We start from the raw sequence: 21,415 nt of genomic DNA, 5'->3' as shown, positions 1-21,415 counted from the left end.
AAGAATGTATAACGGAGAAAAGGTAATCAATGAGAAGGGCAGTGAGGGCCACCCTGAGAGACTGAATATACAATCAGACGATGGCCAGACCATGTATAAAAATAGAACTCTGACTCACAACCTGGCCAGGAAACAGTCCCCTTATCTACAATAAACAACCCAGGAAGCCAGCCTGCTGTAAGTTAGACTTGCAGAAAGCCAGATTACTATCTCTACTAACAATCCAGGACGCCAAACAATAAGTTCTGTAATAATCAGCCCAAAATGACCAGGACTTGATTGATAACTGACAGCTTCTCTTATTCTTGTCCCTGCTTCCCATTTAGGACCAACCAGAGAAAGCAAAATGTGTAATCTCAAACAATCGTTCAGGATGCCCCACTAACAGGTTTCTAGTTAGCCCGTCTACAGCTTCCCCACACCAACACCAATCAGGGCATCCCTGAAGGCTTCCTTTTTTCTGCTATAAAGCTTTCCCACTCCTTTGCTTGCCTTTGAGTCTCTTCTCAAACACAAGTGATGGTGGCTGACTCCCTTGCTATTGCAAGCTCTGAATAGGTAGGCTTTTCTTGTTCTTGTCTAGTTGGTTTTCATTTACTTCCACACAGATATAGTTGCACAGGCTATGTACTGAAGGGCTAAGGAGAGACCATCCAAATCATAGTCTATGGAAAAGGTGTGCACCAGAGTCGTGCAGTGTACAACCCTCACAGTCATAGGTGGCATTTCTGGGCAGGCTCAGCGTTGGTTCATGAAAGCAGAGCAGTGGAGTATACAAAGGGCCAGACGGGGTATGGCAAATTAGCCCTCTTACAGATGAGGCGGCTATCTGGCCACACCTCCCCAAAGGCAAGTGGGGAGATACAAGGCCAATTCAAATCACTGGACGCTTGCTCAGGTTACCAGCCCTATGAACACAGTCCAGAAGGCTGCCTCTCAAACCAGCTGTTTCCTTATGATCCAACACTATAATCCAAGCAATGCCTCATCCCTGCTTTAGCATTTGTTTATCAATCATTGCAAATGCCAAGTTCTCCAGGAAAAGACTTGGGCTACATCCTATAGATGTTGTAGATATTGGCACAATGCTTCTGTGTCTGCTCTTCCTGTCCCATTTATCAAGTTTTCCTGATTGGATCAGTTCTTTTCAACTTAAGGCCTTAACCACACAGTGCCTAATGAGATACCATTGAGCTTATGTCATTTTCCCAGGTCCCAGGCCTTAATTCTCAGTAAAACTATTCCTTATGTCAAAGGTCGCAAAAACAAACAAAATCTCTCTGTGAATGAGCAGATCATCGAAATAAGTGACACCGATGTGATAGGCAACATGAAGAACTAGAGAGATTGTGCCTTGTCTAAAGGGAGAAAGAAGTAATGAAACCAAGAACTAAGGAGTTAAAAAAGTTCCGTAGAGCAAAAACGTTGAGATAAGCTTTCCTAACTAATCTGTGCTTAGTCAACAGTAATTAACTGTTGTTTAAAACTAACCAGGCCTTTCTGTCCCTCCTTAGTCTGTGAGTGAGCTTTCTCAGAAATTCAAGGTCCTGACATCAAGATTCAGTCTTCAAGGCCAAACACAGGCTGATGGGAAGGTGCCAACCAGCAAAGCCACGTGCTCCCCTTCCCCTACCTAAAACCCCAGCCCATGCTCCCCCTCCCCTACCTAAAACCCCAGCCCATGCTCCCCCTCCCCTACCTGAAACCCCAGCCCATGCTCCCCCTCCCCTACCTGAAACCCCAGCCCATGCTCCCCTCCCCTACCTAAAACCCCAGCCCATGCTCCCCCTCCCCTACCTAAAACCCCAGCCCATGCTCCCCCTCCCCTACCTGAAACCCCAGCCCATGCTCCCCCTCCCCTACCTAAAACCCCAGCACATCTTTCCCCTCCCCTACCTAAAACCCCAGCCCATGCTCCCCTCCCCTACCTGAAACCCCAGCCCATGCTCCCCCTCCCCTACCTGAAACCCCAGCCCATGCTCCCCCTCCCCTACCTAAAACCCCAGCACATCTTTCCCCTCCCCTACCTAAAACCCCAGCCCATGCTCCCCCTCCCCTACCTGAAACCCCAGCCCATGCTCCCCCTCCCCTACCTAAAACCCCAGCACATCTTTCCCCTCCCCTACCTAAAACCCCAGCCCATGCTCCCCCTCCCCTACCTAAAACCCCAGCACATCTTTCCCCTCCCCTACCTAAAACCCCAGCCCATGCTCCCCCTCCCCTACCTAAAACCCCAGCCCATGCTCCCCCTCCCCTACCTGAAACCCCAGCCCATGCTCCCCCTCCCCTACCTAAAACCCCAGATAAAAACCCCTACCTTTTTCCCTTCAACGAGGTGGATCTGAGTTCTAACTCCCATCTCCTTGTCTGGCTGCCTTTTGATAATAGTAAGCCTCTTTCCTTGCCAAGCCTGGTGTTTCAGGTTTTTTCTTTATTGGTCCTACTCTGCGATGGGTAAATGAATCTGTGTTTATGTTCAGTAGCAGTAACTTCAGCCAGTTTTGTTGAGGAGTAATATAGACAGTGGTGAGCTGGCTCATACTGGTTTGCAAGGACAGATTGTGTTCATCTCTTCCCCACCTCTCTTCAGTGACCTCACACTGGTAGCTTGAAATCAGCCAAGGTGGGAGTATTTACATCACAGAAATCAGCAGATGCTACAAATCAAGACTCTTGTTTCAGAGGAAAAACTGGCTGTTAAACACCTACTACTAGCACACCACTGAACATAGATCAAGTGTCCCCAGATCCTCCAGTATTTCAAGAGAAGCAGAAAATCAGATATTTTTACAAATACTCTCAATTTTTAAATGTTGGCAAATTAAATAATGTTAAAATCTCATGTTGGCAAAATAAAACATTACCGTGGGCCACCTGCTCTCCACCTCTGCATTATGCCGACGCATCATAGTCTTGCTTATGGCTTCAGGTCTCTGATTTACACCTATAAAAATCAAGCAACAGAGTCTTGAAGGATCCTGAGTACATTTGTTAACTCCCAGTGATTAACATTTATCACAGATGGTTTCTTCAACATCCTTGAATGTGCACAAACATTTATTATCATATGCTAAGAAATCATTGTAGATATGAAAAAGCCGATTTTAAGGCTGAATAAAAGAAGAATCATTCCATCTGTTAAACCAAAGTGAGTCATAGATATTAATGACATATCCCTCTCTTGAATAATAACATACCTTGTAAAGTAGTTGAAAGACATGAAATTTACTGTAATATATATGTGTGTATATCATATGTGTGTATGTATATATGCACATATGGATATACACACATCAAACATACGTACATACACACACAAACACATACATACAAATAAAGAAATAAAATAAATAATACCTAGAAAATGGAATGGCTCATTTATGAACAGTAAGGGAAGGCAAAAAGTGAAACATTATAATCAATATTACCTGAAACAGAAGAAATTACTAACTGCTGACCTTATGTTAACACAAGGACATTGTTGGACCCAGCTGATGTCAGAGAATTTGACATCAGAGGAGATAAACATTCTATCCTCTAAAAGGCCCTTGATGTCCCTATCAGAAACATTTGGTTTAATCTTCCTCCCCATCTTCTGGGCACATGCCAAAATCTCTGGCTCCATCCATTACAATAATAATACGTGGTCACTAAAATTTCAGACAGTTCATTTTGCAATTCCAATTTGAACTTTCCGCCCTCAACCATGATGATAATTCATCTTACTTAGGCTTAAGGATTGTTATCAGGGTTTTGTATCATAGCATAAGCAGGTTTGAAAGGTAAGAAAATCACTGTCAAACTGAAATACTAGGATGACCCTTAGTTCAGAACCTATAGTGTAATTGAGAGCTATAATTCCTTGGTTGCTGCTCTGCAGTGACGTGTCCTCCAAATGAGACATGAGTTTTATAAAGTTTAATAAAAAATACAAAATGAAGAGTGAGAAACCATATACAGAAATGTCTAAAATGCAGTGGCATTTTAAAGACTGAAATTTAATTGTGCCAGCTGCCCACTCCACAGTCTCTTTTCATGTATAGTTCTTTGAAATGCAGAGTAAATGTTTCTCATCCTTCTTTGTTTACGGCACAGATGAAAAATTCAACAGCTAGGTCTCACCATAATCTGCCTTGCATACCCTTATAAATTTTCTACCTTTATTGCCAGCAGAACAGTGTCCTCATCAACTTTGAAATGGAAAGCAGTCCAGGATAGAAATTCTTATCCTTTTACATTAGTTATCCTGTTAAAATGATCTGAAAATCACCTTGACTCTGTATTTCTTTTATTAGTGGCCCAAGCACCAAAATAAAGATGACACTGAATTTCTGAATTTTAACATGTCATTGTAATTTAATAGTATGCTGGTCCTCATTAATATTCTGAATGCATAACTGCTCTAATAAGCAATTTAAAGTACTGCTGAGGCAGATAGGAGAAGGAAAAAAGATCTCAGTATATTGGGTACTTTGAGATGAGCAGTTTATCAAGCAAGTCCATAAATGCACTTTTTTACATAATGCACATATAGGCTATTTGGAAAATATTCACCCTCAGGATTCATTCATGGAAACCAAATACTGCTGGAACACTAATGATACTGTGTACTTAGGTTAAAAAAGAATTCACCTGGGCCAGCGTGTGGCATAGTGGTTAAGTTCAGAACACTTTGCTTTGGCAGCCTGGGGTTCATGGGTTCAGATCCCAGGCGTGGACCTACACCACTCATCAAGCCATGCTGTGGCAGCAACCCACATACAAAACAGAGGAAGATTGGTACAGATGTTAGCTCAGGGCCAATCTCCCTTATAAAAAAAAAAAAAAAGAATTCACCTTACTCCAAATAAGGTGCAAGTTCTTACTATAATAGAAACTAACACGGTAGCCAAGATGATGAAAATGCTGATGGTGGAGATAACAATGATGGTAATAAACATTGAGGAGATAACATACAGAAGCTAATGGGAGTTTCATTAGCTTATCTAACACTCTGAATTCTAAGCTTCTTAAAGTGGCAAGATTCTAGTCACAAACTTCACAGCTTTGCTTAGGAAAAAGCCAAAATCAGTTTCTGCTACTTAGCCTTAAGTCTCACCTTAAAAGTAATTTCATCTGGGAAGCCTTTTCCCATGTTAGATGTCTCTGTTGTATTCTTGTAGAGTACCCTTCAGCTCCCTATCATATTTTGTTGTAATTGCTTGTTTAATTGACTCCTTTGACAGCCCCATGAGGGCAGAGATCTTTTCTGTCTTGCTCATCATTGTATTCACAGACCTAAGAATAAGACAGGGCACATTGGGGGTATTAAATACATATATATAGAACACATACAAAAATGAAGATACCTGTCCTGGACCTCACTGCTCCAAACTATCTGAAGTATATCAATCTCTGCTTTTATTTTGGTCAAATTTATATATACTTACAAAAGATGTGAATTTTAATTATGGCCCTCCACTATTTGTCTGATTATGGCAAGTCACTTGCTTTTTTAGACTTAAGTTTTATCCTTTGCAAAATATGTTTGTACTCAATGATCCTTTTCCATCTTGCACAAAGTTAAATTCAACAACTATTCATTGAGACTCAAATATATGTAAGGAATTAGAGTCTGTTGAAGTATATTCATTCATTCAGCAAATATTTATTGAGCACCTACCACTTGCCAGACAGTGTCTAGGCACTGGGGCTACAATAGTGAACAAAACAAAGATCCTTGTCCTTGTTCAACTTATATGCTGGTGAGGAGAGATGGTCCACAAACAAATATGCAAAAAATATATAGTGTCAGAATATCATAAAAGCTATGGAGAAAATAAAGCAGGAAATAGAGATAACAGTGCAAGAGGGTGGCAAGGGACCAGGGGTAGGCTATAATTCTAGTAAGGTGTCAGAGAATTTCCTCCTTGAGAAAATAACTTTTGAGTAAAGGCCTAAAGGTGGTAGGGAAGCTCCCTTTGCACTTGTCTGGAGGGTGAGCACAACAAGCAGAAGAAATAGCAATTGCTAAGTCCTAAGGAGTGAAGCTGAAGCATGGCCCCTGGGTTTTTTGCCTGAAGGACTGGATGAATGGAATTGTCATTTAGTGAGTGGACAAGACTGTGGGAAGTCTTCTTTGTGTGGGCAGGGATACAGTGGGGGTAAGACCAGGAGCTGGGTTTTAGACAAGGAATTTTGGAATGGCTAATATATATCCAAATGGACAAGTTGGCAGTTGAACAAATGATTGGGGAACTCAGGGGTAAGGACTGAGCTCCAGGAAAAAAATTAGAAAGTTGTCAGAAGATGAGACTAGCCAAAGACCGAGTCTTGGGGCATTCCAAAGTTTGGGAATCAGGACAATGAGAAAGAGCCAGCAAAAATGTCAAAACAAAATCAACAAAACAACTAAGAAGGAACAGCCAGTGAGGCAAGCCAAAAACAAAGACAGTCTGAAGCTCTAGAGGCCAAGAAAGAACAGTGTTTAAGAAGAAGTCTATGTAAAAGGCAGCTGATAGATGCAGTAAGACATGGACTACAATGTAACCATTGGACACAGCTTCAAGAAGGTGAATGCTAACTCTGACGAGAGTAGTTTCAATGGATAAGTGAGAGGTGAGAGCCTAAATGAAGTGGATTCAAGAGAAAATGGGAGATGAGGAATTAGACATAGAAAATGGGGGCAAATATTTGGCTATGTTTACTATGAAGGGGTGCAGAGAAATGGGCAGTAGCTAGAAGAGAGATTAGGGTCAAAAAATGCTCTGTTTCAGATAAGAGAAAGAATAATCTGTTTATAAACTGATATTACGATCAAATAGAGATGGTAAAACTGATGATTCATGAGAGAAGAGGGAATTACCATAAACATGTCCTGGACTAAGTGAGAGGGAATGAAACATAGCGTACGAATGGAAGGGTTGGTCTTAAGTAGAAGAAGGGTCAGTGCATCCATAATAACAGCAGGAAAGCATAATAAATGGGCACAAATGCAAGGCTGTCGTTAGTTGTGGTGGTGAGCACCTTTGGAATTTTTTTCTTCTTGTTTCTACTTTCTCAGAGAAATAGCAGCAAGGTCACCAGCTGAGATTTAGGAGACTGAAAATTTAGGAGAGTAAAGATGTTGGAGGCTTAAGAAGAGAGCATACAGTTGTCATCTAGAAGAGCAGAAGAAGGAAGAACCGGGAAAATACAATAGGATTACAGGGCCACACAAAGGACTTATTTGAGATTAGTAGTTATGAAATTAAATTTCAACATATGAATTTGGGAAGACACAGACATTCAGTCTATAACAATCATGTTTATGAGTTTTCCCAGCCATGTTCAGTTATTGGGCTACAGATACAAAATAGGTGGAAGATTGGATTTAATCAAGGCTAGGATTTTGCTAGGCAAGTAAGATAAATACAGAGAGGTGCCAGAGACTTGAGAAGGTATGCAAGAGACAGATTACGATGATGAACTGTGGAATTTAAACTGAGTAAGGGGGATAGTGAGATTATGAAGGGGTTAAGGACAGTGAAAAAGTTGTAAAATCAATGGATTGTAGGTCCTGGAAATTAAATACAGAAGGATGTGGAGTACTTTAGAGGGTGAACTGGAATTAACAGGTGCTTGAAATTGAGTCAATAGAGAGGTTGAAGTTAATGGTAATGACAAGTTAGTATAATTATGGGAGTGAGTGATCAGGATATGGAGGGTATGAGATTATTGCAGGTGAGGTGATCCAGTAACTAACATTCCAGGATCTTGGGAGAGTTATCTTAATGGAAATTGACATCCCCAGGAACTACGATGTAGTATTGGAAAGAGTCTGTAATCAGGGAGCTAAAATTTAAGGAGTGAGTGGAGTGTTCTAGGGGGAGATAATGACTGAGATAGTGTGATAATATGCCATTCATAGGTGTTAATTCCAGTTTGGAAGTTTTATGTGGTACCATACCGTGTGGTATGTGGAATGTGAGAGAGAAAATGCTACCACTAAAGAGGGCTACAGGGAAAGCAGAAACCCCAGGGAAAGCGAAGTTGAGCAAGAAAAGAATATTTCAAGAGGAAGTTGAAGAAACAGGAAATGTTGCTGGAGACTGACTACGAATCCTGGAGGACACAGTCGGAATGTTTCAGGAGTTGCTGAGTGAAAAGAGTTAATACCTGAGGTTGATGGGGATGAAGGGGATGTCATGAGCCATAAGGAGAGGAGATTTCACAGGATGAAAGGAAGAATGACCTAGGGACTCTGAACTTCCAGAGGTTAGTGAGTCAGTCAAAAGGATAAATAGCATAATGAGATTTCAGTGCAGTCATGAATGCTGTTGGAAGGAAAGGAAAGTGAGGAATATGCAGAGTTCTAAATCCACTCTAGAGTCCAGCCAATTGAAATAGGGAGGTGAAGGAGCTGCAGTCTTTTACAGAATGCCCCAAGTTTGAGGCCTCCCCTTCATTCTAGGAATATCGGCAACTCTAGGGTTCATTTTTCACTTCCTATTGAAATGCTCTCTGCTATTGGCTTTTGTGATACACTCACCTCGTTTTTCTTCTACCTTACTATTTTCTTGCCAGTCTCTCTTTCTGGCACCACTTTTTCAGATTTATCTCTAAATGTTGGAGGGCTCTTTCTTTATCTCTCTTCTATTTTTCATCTACCCTATGTCCCCAGGGAAACAAATCCAGCTCCATTGTTTTCAATATCATGTACAGACTTATGACTCCTAATGTTTTATCTCCAACTTAGACTTCTTTCCTGAGATACATTTTTATGTCCATTTACTTGCTTGATACTTTCACTTGGATGTCTAATCAGCATCTGAAATTTAAAGTATCTAAAGCAGGACTTTTGATTCATCCTCTTTCTCCCTACCCCTATTCTTCCTAATTTCACCTAGTGATTTAGATCAACAACCTAAGAGTCATCCTTAATTCCTCTCTTTATTTCAGTCCCCAGATCGAAACCTCCAGAAAATTCCATTGGTTCTACCTTCAAATTATATCGAGAATCCAACCACTTGTCAGCACCTCTCCACTAACCTCACAGTCAGGATTCAGTCAGAGATGATCCACTAGGAAGTAAGTGTGAGTGTGTGTGTGCGTCTGCGTGTGTGTGGTCTATTGCAGGAATTAGACCTTACTCAATTGAGGTAGCCAATTAAACAGCCTCTCTAAAGCTGCTGTCTTTGCATCTGATTCAAGAACTTGAAATCGACAGTTTAGGCAGTAGGCAGGAAGGTAACATAGATATAAAATGTGTGAACATGAAGGAATCCACAAGGATGAAAAGGAATCCATCTCTTCCCACTGCCTCCAACCTGGATGATATGGGATTATCCTGCAGGAGATCCTGGTGCCTTAGTCACGGAACAAAATACATACCTCTGCCCACAGGTCAGAGAAGTGGAAGGAAAATCCAGGGGAAGGTCGAGCAGTTGCGGGCCTGGTTGCTGCCCCACACAACTGGGTGGTCTAGCAAATAAGCAACAAATGTATGTAAGCTGCAAAATCACCTTCTCAAACCACTGAGTGCAAAAGCCAGAATGGTTGCAACTTTACTTCCGCACTCCAAATGTCACACTAGAAACATGACTCTGCAGCTCACTTTAACCAGAAACATATGAGGAAGAGCATTCTAGGGAACTTACCTCAGCCTAGGCAAGTTGACATATTACAAAGCCACCACAGTACATGCCTTGCCAAGTTGGCACCCATAAACACCTCTTTAAAACATGGCTATACTAATTTCCAAACAAAGATGATAACAAAATCACACTTCACCTAACATGAGACAGCCATCCCACATACAAATGAAAACATGATAACCTTTTCCCCAAAAACGGCTGCAAAGCCCCTTTTTGTGTGTCTGGGTGATGTTCATTCTTCTAGCTATTCACATTTCTGTTACTTAACTCTTGAATATAAAGTTAATTAATACACCTTATGTATGGTAGTGAAATGGGAGAGAGAAAGAAAAAATAAAAATATTTGGTTAATATATACATAAAATATCAAATTCAGGAAGAAACACTCATGACTATTACAATCTCCCTTTCCTTATTTGGTCACATTGTTGTAACTGGTATTTAGAACTACCTTCCTCTATTGTATTCCATTTGCCCTCACGAAGCACCTAAGCTGGTTCTGGTTCCTTGCCTGTATGGGTTATCTATTGCAACACGAAAAAATACCCTAAAACTCTGATAAACATTTATTACCTCACAGTTTTTGTGGGTCAGAAATCCGGGAGTGGCCTTGTCTGGTGATTCTGGCCCAGGGTCTCAGGCAGTTGCTGTCAAGATTTCAGCCAGGGTTGCCCTAATCTGAAGGCTTGACTGGGGCTGGAGCACTTGTTTCCAAATGGCTTATTCACACAGCTTTTAGCAGAAGCCTCAGTCCCTTGCTTGATGTTGGACAGAGGAAGCCTCAGGGCCTCCCTAGATGGAATTCCTTTTAGGGCTTGTGTGTCCTTGTAACATGTCATCTGGTTTCCCCCAGAGATTGGGAAAGGAGGAAGACACAATGTCTTTTATGAACAAATCTTGGAAATCATACTGTCACTTCTACCATATTGTGTTCGTTAAACACAAATCACTAAGTCTGCACTCAAAGGAAGGGAAATTAAGCTCTACCTTTTGAAGGGAGAAGTATGAAAGAATTTGAAGAAATCTTTTAAAAGCATCATGGTCATCATGATTAGCTCAGATGGATTATTTTAATAGGCTTCTTGTTCTTTCTTATCCCTGTGGCATCAACTATAGTTCATCTTACACCCAACAGCTAAGGTCATTATGTAAAATACAAATCAGATAATTTGCCTTCCCTGATTGAAACTTCCCAATGGCTTCCCATTACACATGGAATGAAATCCAGTGATTATCAATGTCAGCAGGAGCTGACCTCTGCCAACTTCTGTGACTTCAATTACTATCAATTTCACTTTCATCCTCTAACCCAGAGATCCTCAACCTCAACACTACTGACATATTGGGCCCGAGAATTCTTTGCCCTGGGAGTCTGTCCTGTGCATTTTAGGATGTATAGCAGCATCCCAGGCCTCTACCCACTAGATAACCAGTAGCACATCTCCATTGTGACAACCAAGCATGTCTCTACACATTGCTAAATGTCCCTTAGGAGACAAAATCACCCCTTCTTGAGAACAACTACTCTGGTCATATAGGCCATGTCTTTGTTCCTAGAATACAACAACTTTCTTCATCATATTTTTTACTAAGTTAACTTGACTACACATTTATTTAAGTTTATCGTCTACCTCCTCTTTCCTGAACACAAATACTAAGAGAATAGGGCTTTATCTCTCTTCTTCATTCCGGTATCCCCAGTGCCCAGAACAGTGCCTGTCATATACTAACAACTCAAAAAATCTGTATTAAATAATGAATGAACACTCTCCTCTATCTGGAATTTATTAATCTCCTTGCCTTCTCTTTATCTATTCAACTATTTTACCTGAGAAATCCAGCTCAAATATAACCCCTCCCAGGAATCCTTACTTCACCCTAAGAAAGCAGTGTTTATATTGCTTTTCAATGCCTGTTTCATTTTACCCCATTTGCACAGCTACCTTCTTTTCTGGCCTATAAGCAACTTGGATCTCAAGCACACTACCTGATATCCTGCTTCTTTTTTAAAAAGACTGAAAAGATTTACACTAATACACGTACACACATGTAATTTATGGTTAATAAAATATTACAATTTGAAAATCAAAGCTAAAAATGAAGAGAAGGTAAATATATTACCCATAAAATTAGTATACTTCCATCATGGGCAGCAAATTAAACTATCAGCTTCTTGGAATTCAGGACAAAAAATGGAACCATAACAACTTATATAAAATATCTAAAACCTCTTTTTCCAATAAAAAATTCAAAATTTCATACCTCATATATAGAAATATATATTGGGACACAATGTCCTCAAATTAGAGTTTACAACAAATAGAGAAACAGTTTCTATAGGGCTCTGTAGTAGGCTAAGTAACGGGCCAAAAGATATTCACTCCCTAATCCTGGAAACTGTGATTTTTGCCCTGTATGGCAAAAGAGTGAATATTAGCTTATATAGTGAAAGTTGTGGTTAAATTAAGGATCTTGATTTGGGGAGATTATCCTGGATTACCTGATTGGGCCTAAATGTAATCACAAGCATCCTTGTAAGAGGTAGGCAGAGGGAGTTACGGCTACCCAGGAGCAGGCGATGTAACCAAGGCAGAGAGAGAAACTTGAAGATTCTATGCTGCTGAGTTTTTTGGTGAAGGAAGTGGCCGTAAACTAAGAAATGAAGGAAGATAGCTCTAGAAGCTGGAAAAAGATTTCCTCCTAGAGCCACCCGAGGGAGCGCAGCCCCACTCTGTCGTTACCTTTTCAGCCCAATGATGCGATTTCTGAATTCTGACTTCTAGACCCATAACAGAATAAATTTGTGTGGGTTTAAGCCTCTAAGTTTGTGGTAATTTGTTACATCAGCCATGGGACACTAATATAGGTTCTTTATTATAATGACCTATAATGAAAGCTGATATCAAAGTGCAAAGTTGTGTATAAGTAATTTTGAAGTGAAGATCATTTTGGAGAAGGATAGATAATACACCAAATTGCTAACAATGCAAATATAGGATTTCTAACCCGTCTCCTGTAGAGTACCTCTTCATCAGATAGATTTTGGGTAGAAGAAACTAGTGAAGAAGAGAAAATATAATAAGGGAACTTGACCACTGTGAATTAAATGAACAATATGATACTCTAACTAACTGTAACTATACTTAAACTACCTTAAGAGAAAAAAAAAGACTTTATCAGAAAGATAAGGAGTTACTTTAAGCATGACTAGATCCAGGGGTTTACATAATTTCATTGGGAATCTTTTTTCATCTTTGAATTCTGCTTTCCTGGAGAAATAGCTATCATAAAATGCAGAACACCAAAGTCCTGATAACAGAGCTACAAAATTGTGACCATCAGACCAGTTACTCTGCCATTTGTTGAGGCTAATAAAACAGTTCTGCTTATTGATCTTGCTGTTCCATTAAGCAGAAATGCCCCCAAGGACAGTTGCAGAGCAAAGAGGAACCAAACCAAGCATGGAAACAAATGAGGGACATGTAAATAAAACTTGTCATCCCAGCATCTGGACTCAATAATTAAACATCTTGAGACTTGGGAATTCATTCTTTACTGGCATCAGTTCAGCAAAGGTATCTCTTTATGCCTATCACATAACTCAGAGATATTTCTTTTTGATATGAAGAAAGAAAGATGGATTTTGACAACATATTATTATATTGAAATAGAAGGTGCTGAGAATGAAAATCTAATAATGGCAAATGAAATACTGGACACAGGAGGAGGTACCCTGCAATGTTTGACAACAAGGATTTTGGATCCAGAAGGATTTGCATTTGAGTCCAAGACCTAGCACTTGCTGTCTGTGCTACCTTATGCGAGTCATTGGACCTCCCTTGGCATCAGTTTTTTAATACATAATATGTGGCTAGCAATAATAAGGGTACCTCTTCGTAGCTTTGTTTGGAGGATTAAATGAGAAAGCAAATGTAAACTGCGTAGCACAGTTCCTGGCACATAACAATTATACAGTAAGTGCAATTAGCAGTATAAACCATTAATGGTTAACATCAATAGATAAAGTTTTCTTTTTAATTTTTTTATATTCCAACTTTATTTATTTATTTGACAATAACATTGGATTATAACATTATATAACTTTCAGGTGTACATCATAATATATTTTGAATTCTGTGTAGATTACATCATGTTCACCACCCAAAGACTAATTACAATCCATCACCACACATTTGTACCTAATCATCCTTTTTGCCCTCCTCCCTCCACCCTTCCCCTCTGGTAACTACCAATCCAATCTCTGTTGCTATGTGTTTGTCACTGTTTTTATCTTCTACTTATGAGTGAGATCATAGGGTATTTGACTTTCTCCCTCTGGCTTATTTCACTTAGCATAATACCCTCAAGGTCCATCCATGTTATCACAAATGACTGGATTTCACCATTTCTTATGGCTGAGTAGTACTCCATTGTGTACATACCACATCTTCTTTATCCATTCGTCCCTTGATGGGCACTTGGGTTGCTTCCAAGTCTTGGCTATTGTGAATAAGGCTGCAATGAACATAGGGGTACATGTATCTTTACGCATTTGTGTTTTAGATTAAGTTTTCTTATCTCTAAAAAATTAGAAATTGGACTGTATGATATCAAAAGCTCCCTCAAGCACTAACATTTTGTATTTCTGCAACTTTAATAGTTTCCGGGTTCTACATTCCCAAGCAGTTAGGAGCTGGAAAAGACTGGAACTAGGTATGGCTGCATTAGAAGATAGCACATGCTGAACACACTCAGATGGTGGAGAATCAGTAGGAGATGGGAGAGGGCAGTGTGTGAGTCCCCACTGCTCAGGCTCTACGCCTAGTGACTGACTCCAGCAGACATACTCTGCTTAATAAACATTAAGGTTTTTTCTCCTTTCAGGTACAAGGAAGTCTGAATTTCATGACCCTTTTGTGACTAGATGGTGGTATATGACTATTTCTGGTTAGTGAGTTGGGAGCAGAAGAGACATGTGTCCATTTGGGATTAGAATATCTAATTGCTTGTGTGAGACTTCCCAGGGCATATTTTCACTCTGCAATGACAAATTTCAAGATGATGGCTTCTCCATCAGCATGTCATTAGAACAAGATGACACCCAGAAAAGCTCCCAGCAAAACTGTGATGGATATATAAGCACGATTAAGAAATAAACCTTTGCTATTTTAAGCCACTGGGATTTTCAAATTTGCTCGTTATCACAGCATAATTTAGACTATCTTGACTGATGCAAGTGTATACCCAGAAGTGGAGTGACACCAAAAAAAATAACCTAAAGTATCTACCATTAACTTAGGGATCAGGTAGGGAGTAGAAAGGAAACTATTCTGAAGAGTTAGAAGGGTAGCTTTCCAAATTATACACTGGCAACACATTTGGCAGAACTGATGTCCACAATAACTTGAAAGGCCAATTATGCACTTAATGAACTTTTAGCAACAAGGAAGAGGTTGAAAAACAGAATGTTATTAGTATGTTTTGGTTGCTAGTAGCTGTGTTTAGCAAGGTATCAGAGAAAAAAAAAAAAAAAGAATAGAGCAGAAAAAAGAATTGGCCAGATTTCAAGAAAGAAAATAAGAAGGGCCTGCAAATTCAGAAACTTGTGGCTGTAGCGGAGGCAATTGCTTCTCACCGTCAATAATGAAAGATAAAATTGAAAAATGCTTCCAGTTACAAACGTTTAAAACTCAAACTCGCAGCAAGGATCAAATCAAGGGTGTGACTATTACACTGACTGTTTAAAAACCTCGGAATGGATTAAGGGAGCCCCAGTAAATCCTTTCAGTTGGATAAAATGACTCAGAGGGGACAAAAGACTAACAGTGTGGCTTGCCCACCAAAGCCTCATAGGCTCAAAACACCTTCAACTATTGGAGAGGCAAAGGCATGGAGTCAGCAGAAAAAGAAATAAACCAAACGTGAGAATCAGTCTTGAAATAAATTTTGAGCGTGGTTATTGACAAATAGAACAGAGTGGAATCAAATATTTATAAGATACCTAAGTTTTTGAGAGAGTTCTTTGCCAAAGAATTATTGGTCTGGACTAAAGAAGACTGTGCTTGCTCAAGACTTAAAATAACCTGTGGGCTGTCCACCTTCTATGGGAAAGAAGTAGGCTAAGAAATCTACTCAGCCCCCAAGAAGAGCATAGTGTCAACTCCCACTTTAAATCTGACCAACACAGATAATGGCAAATGAAGGATAATCCAGAATGTAGAGACATGGTTCAAGCAGGAAAGAGACAAAGGAACTCTTCTTGGGAGCAGAATCAGAGTTTAACCAAGGAATATTATCTCCTCCCACCCCTTAAAGGCCCTTAGATTGTCTGCCCCGTAGGATATCAGAATTGCTACAGATTAGAATCTGCTTTGTATTTCCAGTGTCCCCATTTCCAAATTGGAATGTTTATTGCAAATAGCTTATTCTTGTTCCACCACTGCCTACTGGATGCTTGGGGAAGAAGCAGTTGGATAACCTAATGCTGTGACTGGAGGGGACTTTTGGGTGGTTTTCCTCAAGGAGAGGGTGAGTGTATTTTGCAAGTGAAAAAGAGAGTTATCCAAACATTTGGTGACCCGAAGGGCACATTGTGGTAAACTGTGCTGCTCATTTATATCCAGTTCTCCTCTTTTTTTTTTTCAGGCACATGCAAACCTGCATTTCCTAGCTTTCTTGCTTTTGAGACGGGTCGTGTGACTCTTTCCAGCCAATGAGCTGTAAGAAGTGAGATGTGTTGTTTCCAGTCAGGAGATTTAATTGTTTGTGTCTTGTCCTCCAGAGTTCTGTTTTCTTGCATCACAAAGATTGCCAACTTTCAATCAGCCTCGTCCTAGAGTGAGGAAGACACTGAACAGATTATCGTGCTAACTTGTGATTTATATACAGTATTAGTGAGAAAAATCATGTTTTGTTGCTTTAAGCCACTGAGATTTAGAGGTTGTATATTGCCTTGGCATTTTCAGTTCTTAAGGATGCTGACAGCTTTCTACTAGAAGCGCCTGCATCTTTATGCCTGAGGTTTTTTTCTCATATTGATAGGCCCATGCGAGGCAGACCAGAATATCAGTCAGTTGATTCCCCAAGGAGAACTCAGTCTATGATAGATGAGAGTTGAATGACAACACCCAGCTTCCTCCCTCCTTCCACACTCCTATGAAGTGCATTCTACACAATCTCCCCAAGTTCTCAGCAAGACTTGAGCCCCAGTTGCCCACAGTGGTAACCTGCTCATTAATGTACCTAGACTGGCTTCGTTCTCTTCCCTGTCTTACTTCCTTATTCCCACTTTTTGGTATATTTGCTATGTAAACTGTTTGCAGTCAAATCTGCAGCTTAGGATCTGCTTCTGCAGAAACTCAAACTATGACACAGTGGACCCGTTAGGGTCTTAGCTCTCAGAGAGTAATTTCATATACAGATAAAAGAACAAAGGAGGATGGTGAAGATGTCATTCTGTCTGTATGTTAGACAGTATATTATTTTGCCCTAGAAGTTTCCTTTAAACTATAAAAATAAAAGAGGTAAAGATATAGTGGTATAATATTGAATCTCCCTTATCTGATTTATTTTACCAATGGGTGCTCTTTCTAAATATTACCTAAGATTTTCCTTGCCACATTTTTTCGGTTCCCTATGCCCCCACTACCCTCCAAACCATAATTCGATTTCATTAACTGTCCTAGGAGGAGAGAAGACATCATCTAAAAGAAATGTCAATTCCATCTGTGGAATAGAATATCAAAATCATGGTAAAGACAGTCATGTCTTGAAAGAGAAGTGATTTTCTTGAATACCATGAGTTTGGCTTTGAATAGCAATCAGAAAAAAACCCGGAAGCAAGAGGACACAATTTTTATATATAAATAACACATTGGAAAGACAGAAGTTTAAGAGACATACAACTCAAACATGAGGCTAGATGAGAATTTACATAGCTGGTGGTGAGGAGGAGAATTAACGGGGACATAAACGTGAAGGAAGATGTTACACTAGGATGTACTTCATGGAGCAGAGAGGAATCAGCAACAAGAGAACGCAAAATCTGCCCACGTGGGCTTCATTAATCGAAAGTTGGAACCAAGTCAATATACAACATGTCTTCTGTTGCTGTTCAAATGAACAATGTGAATTTCCTACAGGATGAAGTCCTGTTAACCTCCTATACCCATCCTGTGAGGGCTTCCCAGCAATACCTGATTCCCTATGGCACATTGATGATTGAGCAGGAATGCCACTTGTCTGGGTTAACATTTTGCTCAGCTTTTTCCAAGTTATAGTGACGTAGAACACTGATAAGCTTCCTGTAATAATGTTTTATCACCTAGATGTGCAAAACAGTTGGGGACAATAAGGGAAAGCCTCCACCTCATATCTGTACTTCAACAGGAATTAAAAGGAATGAGATCAAGATTTCCCTCTGCCCCAGGCCAGGAGAATGATGAAACCCACCACAGTATTACATAGAGGTTGTCTGGGAGTGGGGAAAACACATTGGCATAAATATAATAAAATGAAGAGTTAAAGTTTAATGATCCTCAATATTTGTTAGCACAAAATAAGAATGATAAATTTAGCATATTTTAGTAGATAAATCAAGTGTGTCAGCTCAGGCACGGCATATTAAATTTTTCCTAACAAATTAGGCAGCCCCTATGGTAACAAATTCACTCAGTTACCAAATATTTATGTAGTATTTCTGTGTGGATGGTAGGAAGTTTCTGGATCTAAATATTGTATTATTCTATGGTACTTTTGTTGGTCTTCTTATTTCTTTATCTACACTCTCATCAAGTTTAGGGCTTTAAATTTAATACATACACTGATTAATCTATAATCCATATCCCCAGCCTAGATCTTTCCTCTGAGATCCAGCCTTATCTATCTAACTGCTTACTTGTTATGCCCATTTGGATGTCTTATAGCCATCTAGAATGATATCCAAGAGAAATCTCTTCACCACTCCCCACTCCAACTGGCTCCTCCACAAGTCTTCCTAAACTACTAAAATGCCAAAATCCATCCTAATGCTGAGTATAAAACTGTTGATATCCTTCTTGGTTTTTCTTTCCTTCACATTGCAGATCCAAACCCTCAGGATGATCCCTTGGATCCACTGCCAAAACATAGTATCAGTCTCTCTACTTTGGCCCACCTCCACTGCTAACCCCTCGTCTAAGCCACGTGCATCTTCTACCTTGATTCCTACACTAGACCCTTCATTGGCCTCCGTCTGTTTTCTTGGTCCACTCCTGTGCATTTTCTGCACAGGAATCAAAGCGATCTTATAAAAAGATAAACAAGTTCATATCACTCCCAGAACAAAGGCCTCCAGTGATTTCTAAGTATACTCAGAATAAAGGTCAAATCCTTCTCCAGGCCTGGAAGTCCTACCTAACTGAACCTCTCAGAACTCACATCTTACTAGTTTCCCTCAAACTGCCTGTACTCAAACCGCATTTGTCTTCTTTCATTTCCATCTCAATGTCTCAACTATTGCATTTCTCTCTTGTCTAGAAGGCGCTTCTCTCATCCTCTCTTGTTTTAGATCTCAGCTCAAACAGTACCTCCTCAATGTTATCTTCCTGGGCTATATTAGCTGCCTTTGTCCATCTCCTCACCCCAACTCAGTCTCTAGTCCTTACCTTAAATTCTCCATAAAACATACCACTATCGGAAATTATACTTACTATAGTTTGTTTATTTTGTGTTTATTGTCTGTCTCTTTTCACTAAAATGTAAATTCCACAAGGGCAATTGTTCTGTTTTCTGCCGTATCTCTAAGATAGAGAACAACGCTTGGCACATAGAAGACCCTCAATAAATGTTTTCAAGTGAGTGAAAAGATGATTTCTTGAGCTGTCTCAAAATTTGATTGATTCATTGTGGTATATGCATATCACCAGAGAGCTGGTTATCATATAAACACTTGCAAAAGCAGAAACTTAGTGAGTAGCAAATAATCATTCCCTTTCTCTAACTACTCTCACCTTCCTTATCTCAAGGAAGCTAGAAGCTCATTTCTACTAGGTTTAACCACAGAATGTATTTGCTTCTCCCCATTACAGGAAGTAGAATAGACTCACAAAACAAATGTAGGAGCTTTGGTGAAGTTTTGTAAAGGTGAGAATAATTTCCTTTTCCTTCTCACTAGCTCCCATTACATGGAAATTTGCACTTCTCTTTGCAAATTAAAGATCTGTATATGACCTTTTAAAACCTTTCTCATGCCAAGATTCTAATGAGAAGAATAATCATTTATATTTGTATATGGATCTTTATAATACGTAAAGTAATAACATATCGTGTTTAATTTCTTTAGCAATTGTATTAGGTGGTATTATAGGAATTACTATCCTGGTTCAACAAATAATGTGACTGAGTTATGGGAGGCTAAGTGATTTGTCCCAGGTTGAACTTTGACAAGTGATGCTGCCAGGATTACAACCTAATTCTTCTCATTCTGAATCTTTTTTGCATTACAACTAGGATCATCGGCCCAAAGAAGATTGGCCCAGAAAATGTCAGTCGTTAAAAAGATGTGAAATTCTATGAAATAGAGCCCAACATCAATAAAATGTTCTTTGGAGTCTTTCAGTAAACCCAATGATGTCCTTTACATTTTCAATGAAGAAAATGATCATGTAGATAACTCTATTAACAAGTGACTTTTTCTCATTCCAGCTTTCGGAATAGTTAAAGCTAAGACCGATATCCTAATGAGCGCCATTAATGGGTTATGCGAAATTGCAAACCACTGCGTCTGAATAATCAGGACAGCATGATGCCTACATGAGATGTGTTAAATCCAAATAATAAGAGCTGAGAGAGCTTAGGGATTGTGTGGGCTCTCATATCCACCACTAATTGTACATTCTCAGGCAATTATATCTTTTTCATAACTTTCTATGACTCAATTTTATCATGTACAAAATACGGGTAATAAAACATATTAGTCAGTTCCCCCTAGATTATACTATGCAACAAATAATCTCCAAATCTTGGTGACTTCAGACAACGCAGATTTATATCTTGCTCATGTTACATGTTAGGTGTTCTTCACATGTATCTATGCATGACGTGGATTATTCTTTCTGAGATTCAGGTTAAAGGAGCAGCTCTTATCCGGAAAATGTTACATTCATAGCATTGGAGAAAGTCAATGCCCACGCTTTGTTGCCAGCGTGTGTTCTCTTTTAGAAAGAACAGAAAATAATTGGAAGCAATAAATCAGTGTAATCTACCACACAAGGGAACATACTTTATGAGATAATTTCAAGGATTGAATAAATAAATTCTTGCAAAATGGTTAACCCAGCTTAGCAAGTCTTTGGTTATTGTGCAGACATGAAGACAGAGATTAACTTTAGTTAAGCGTCTCTCTCCTGGTTCTGCATCCCATGTAGAGCTATAAAAGTTGGTGGTAGAAAACTGACATTGGGAATGTTCTGGATAGCAATGTGTGGTGTATCATGCAGAGACCTGACATCTTTGAGAGATGAGTAATTGTGTTAAACTAGAACTTTTAGATTAACATTGCAAATCTTTTTTTGCACAGATAAAAATACTGGATAAAGTGTGACATACTGTTTTGCACAGATAAAGATACCAGATAAAGTGTGACTGATATCATAGTCATAAAAGTATATCGCATTTTTGATTTCTTGTGTGTATGTCTTAGAGTCTCTTAGACTAATAAAATATTCTTCCCAGAGAAACAACCTGATTTTATTCGGGGCTTGTGGATTTTGCTGATTTTTTTTTCTTATCTCAATTATGACCTGCTCTAGTTTCTTTACTCC

General features: G+C 39.5%; 1 long non-coding RNA gene across 2 annotated transcripts in view; it reads right to left on the bottom strand.

The window, feature by feature from the left end:
• Positions 1–21,415, bottom strand: part of LOC111774101 (uncharacterized) — a 200,721-nt gene that overhangs the window by 58,471 nt on the left and 120,835 nt on the right. The window contains exons 3-4 of one of the 2 annotated variants that reach the window (XR_011440455.1): positions 5,099–5,277; positions 2,865–2,944 (exon numbers count right to left, since the gene is read on the bottom strand). This is a non-coding gene — a long non-coding RNA (uncharacterized lncRNA). Of the gene's footprint in view, positions 1–2,317; positions 2,549–2,864; positions 2,945–5,098; positions 5,278–21,415 lie in introns of those variants that run through there. The other variant, XR_002808944.2, reaches the window with a different exon arrangement.

Source organism: Equus caballus, chromosome 7 (genome assembly GCF_041296265.1).
Source record: "Equus caballus isolate H_3958 breed thoroughbred chromosome 7, TB-T2T, whole genome shotgun sequence".
NCBI lineage: Eukaryota > Metazoa > Chordata > Mammalia > Perissodactyla > Equidae > Equus > Equus caballus.
The sequence above is the reverse complement of the archived record's forward strand: the minus strand, read 5'-3'. Positions and strand labels throughout refer to the sequence as shown.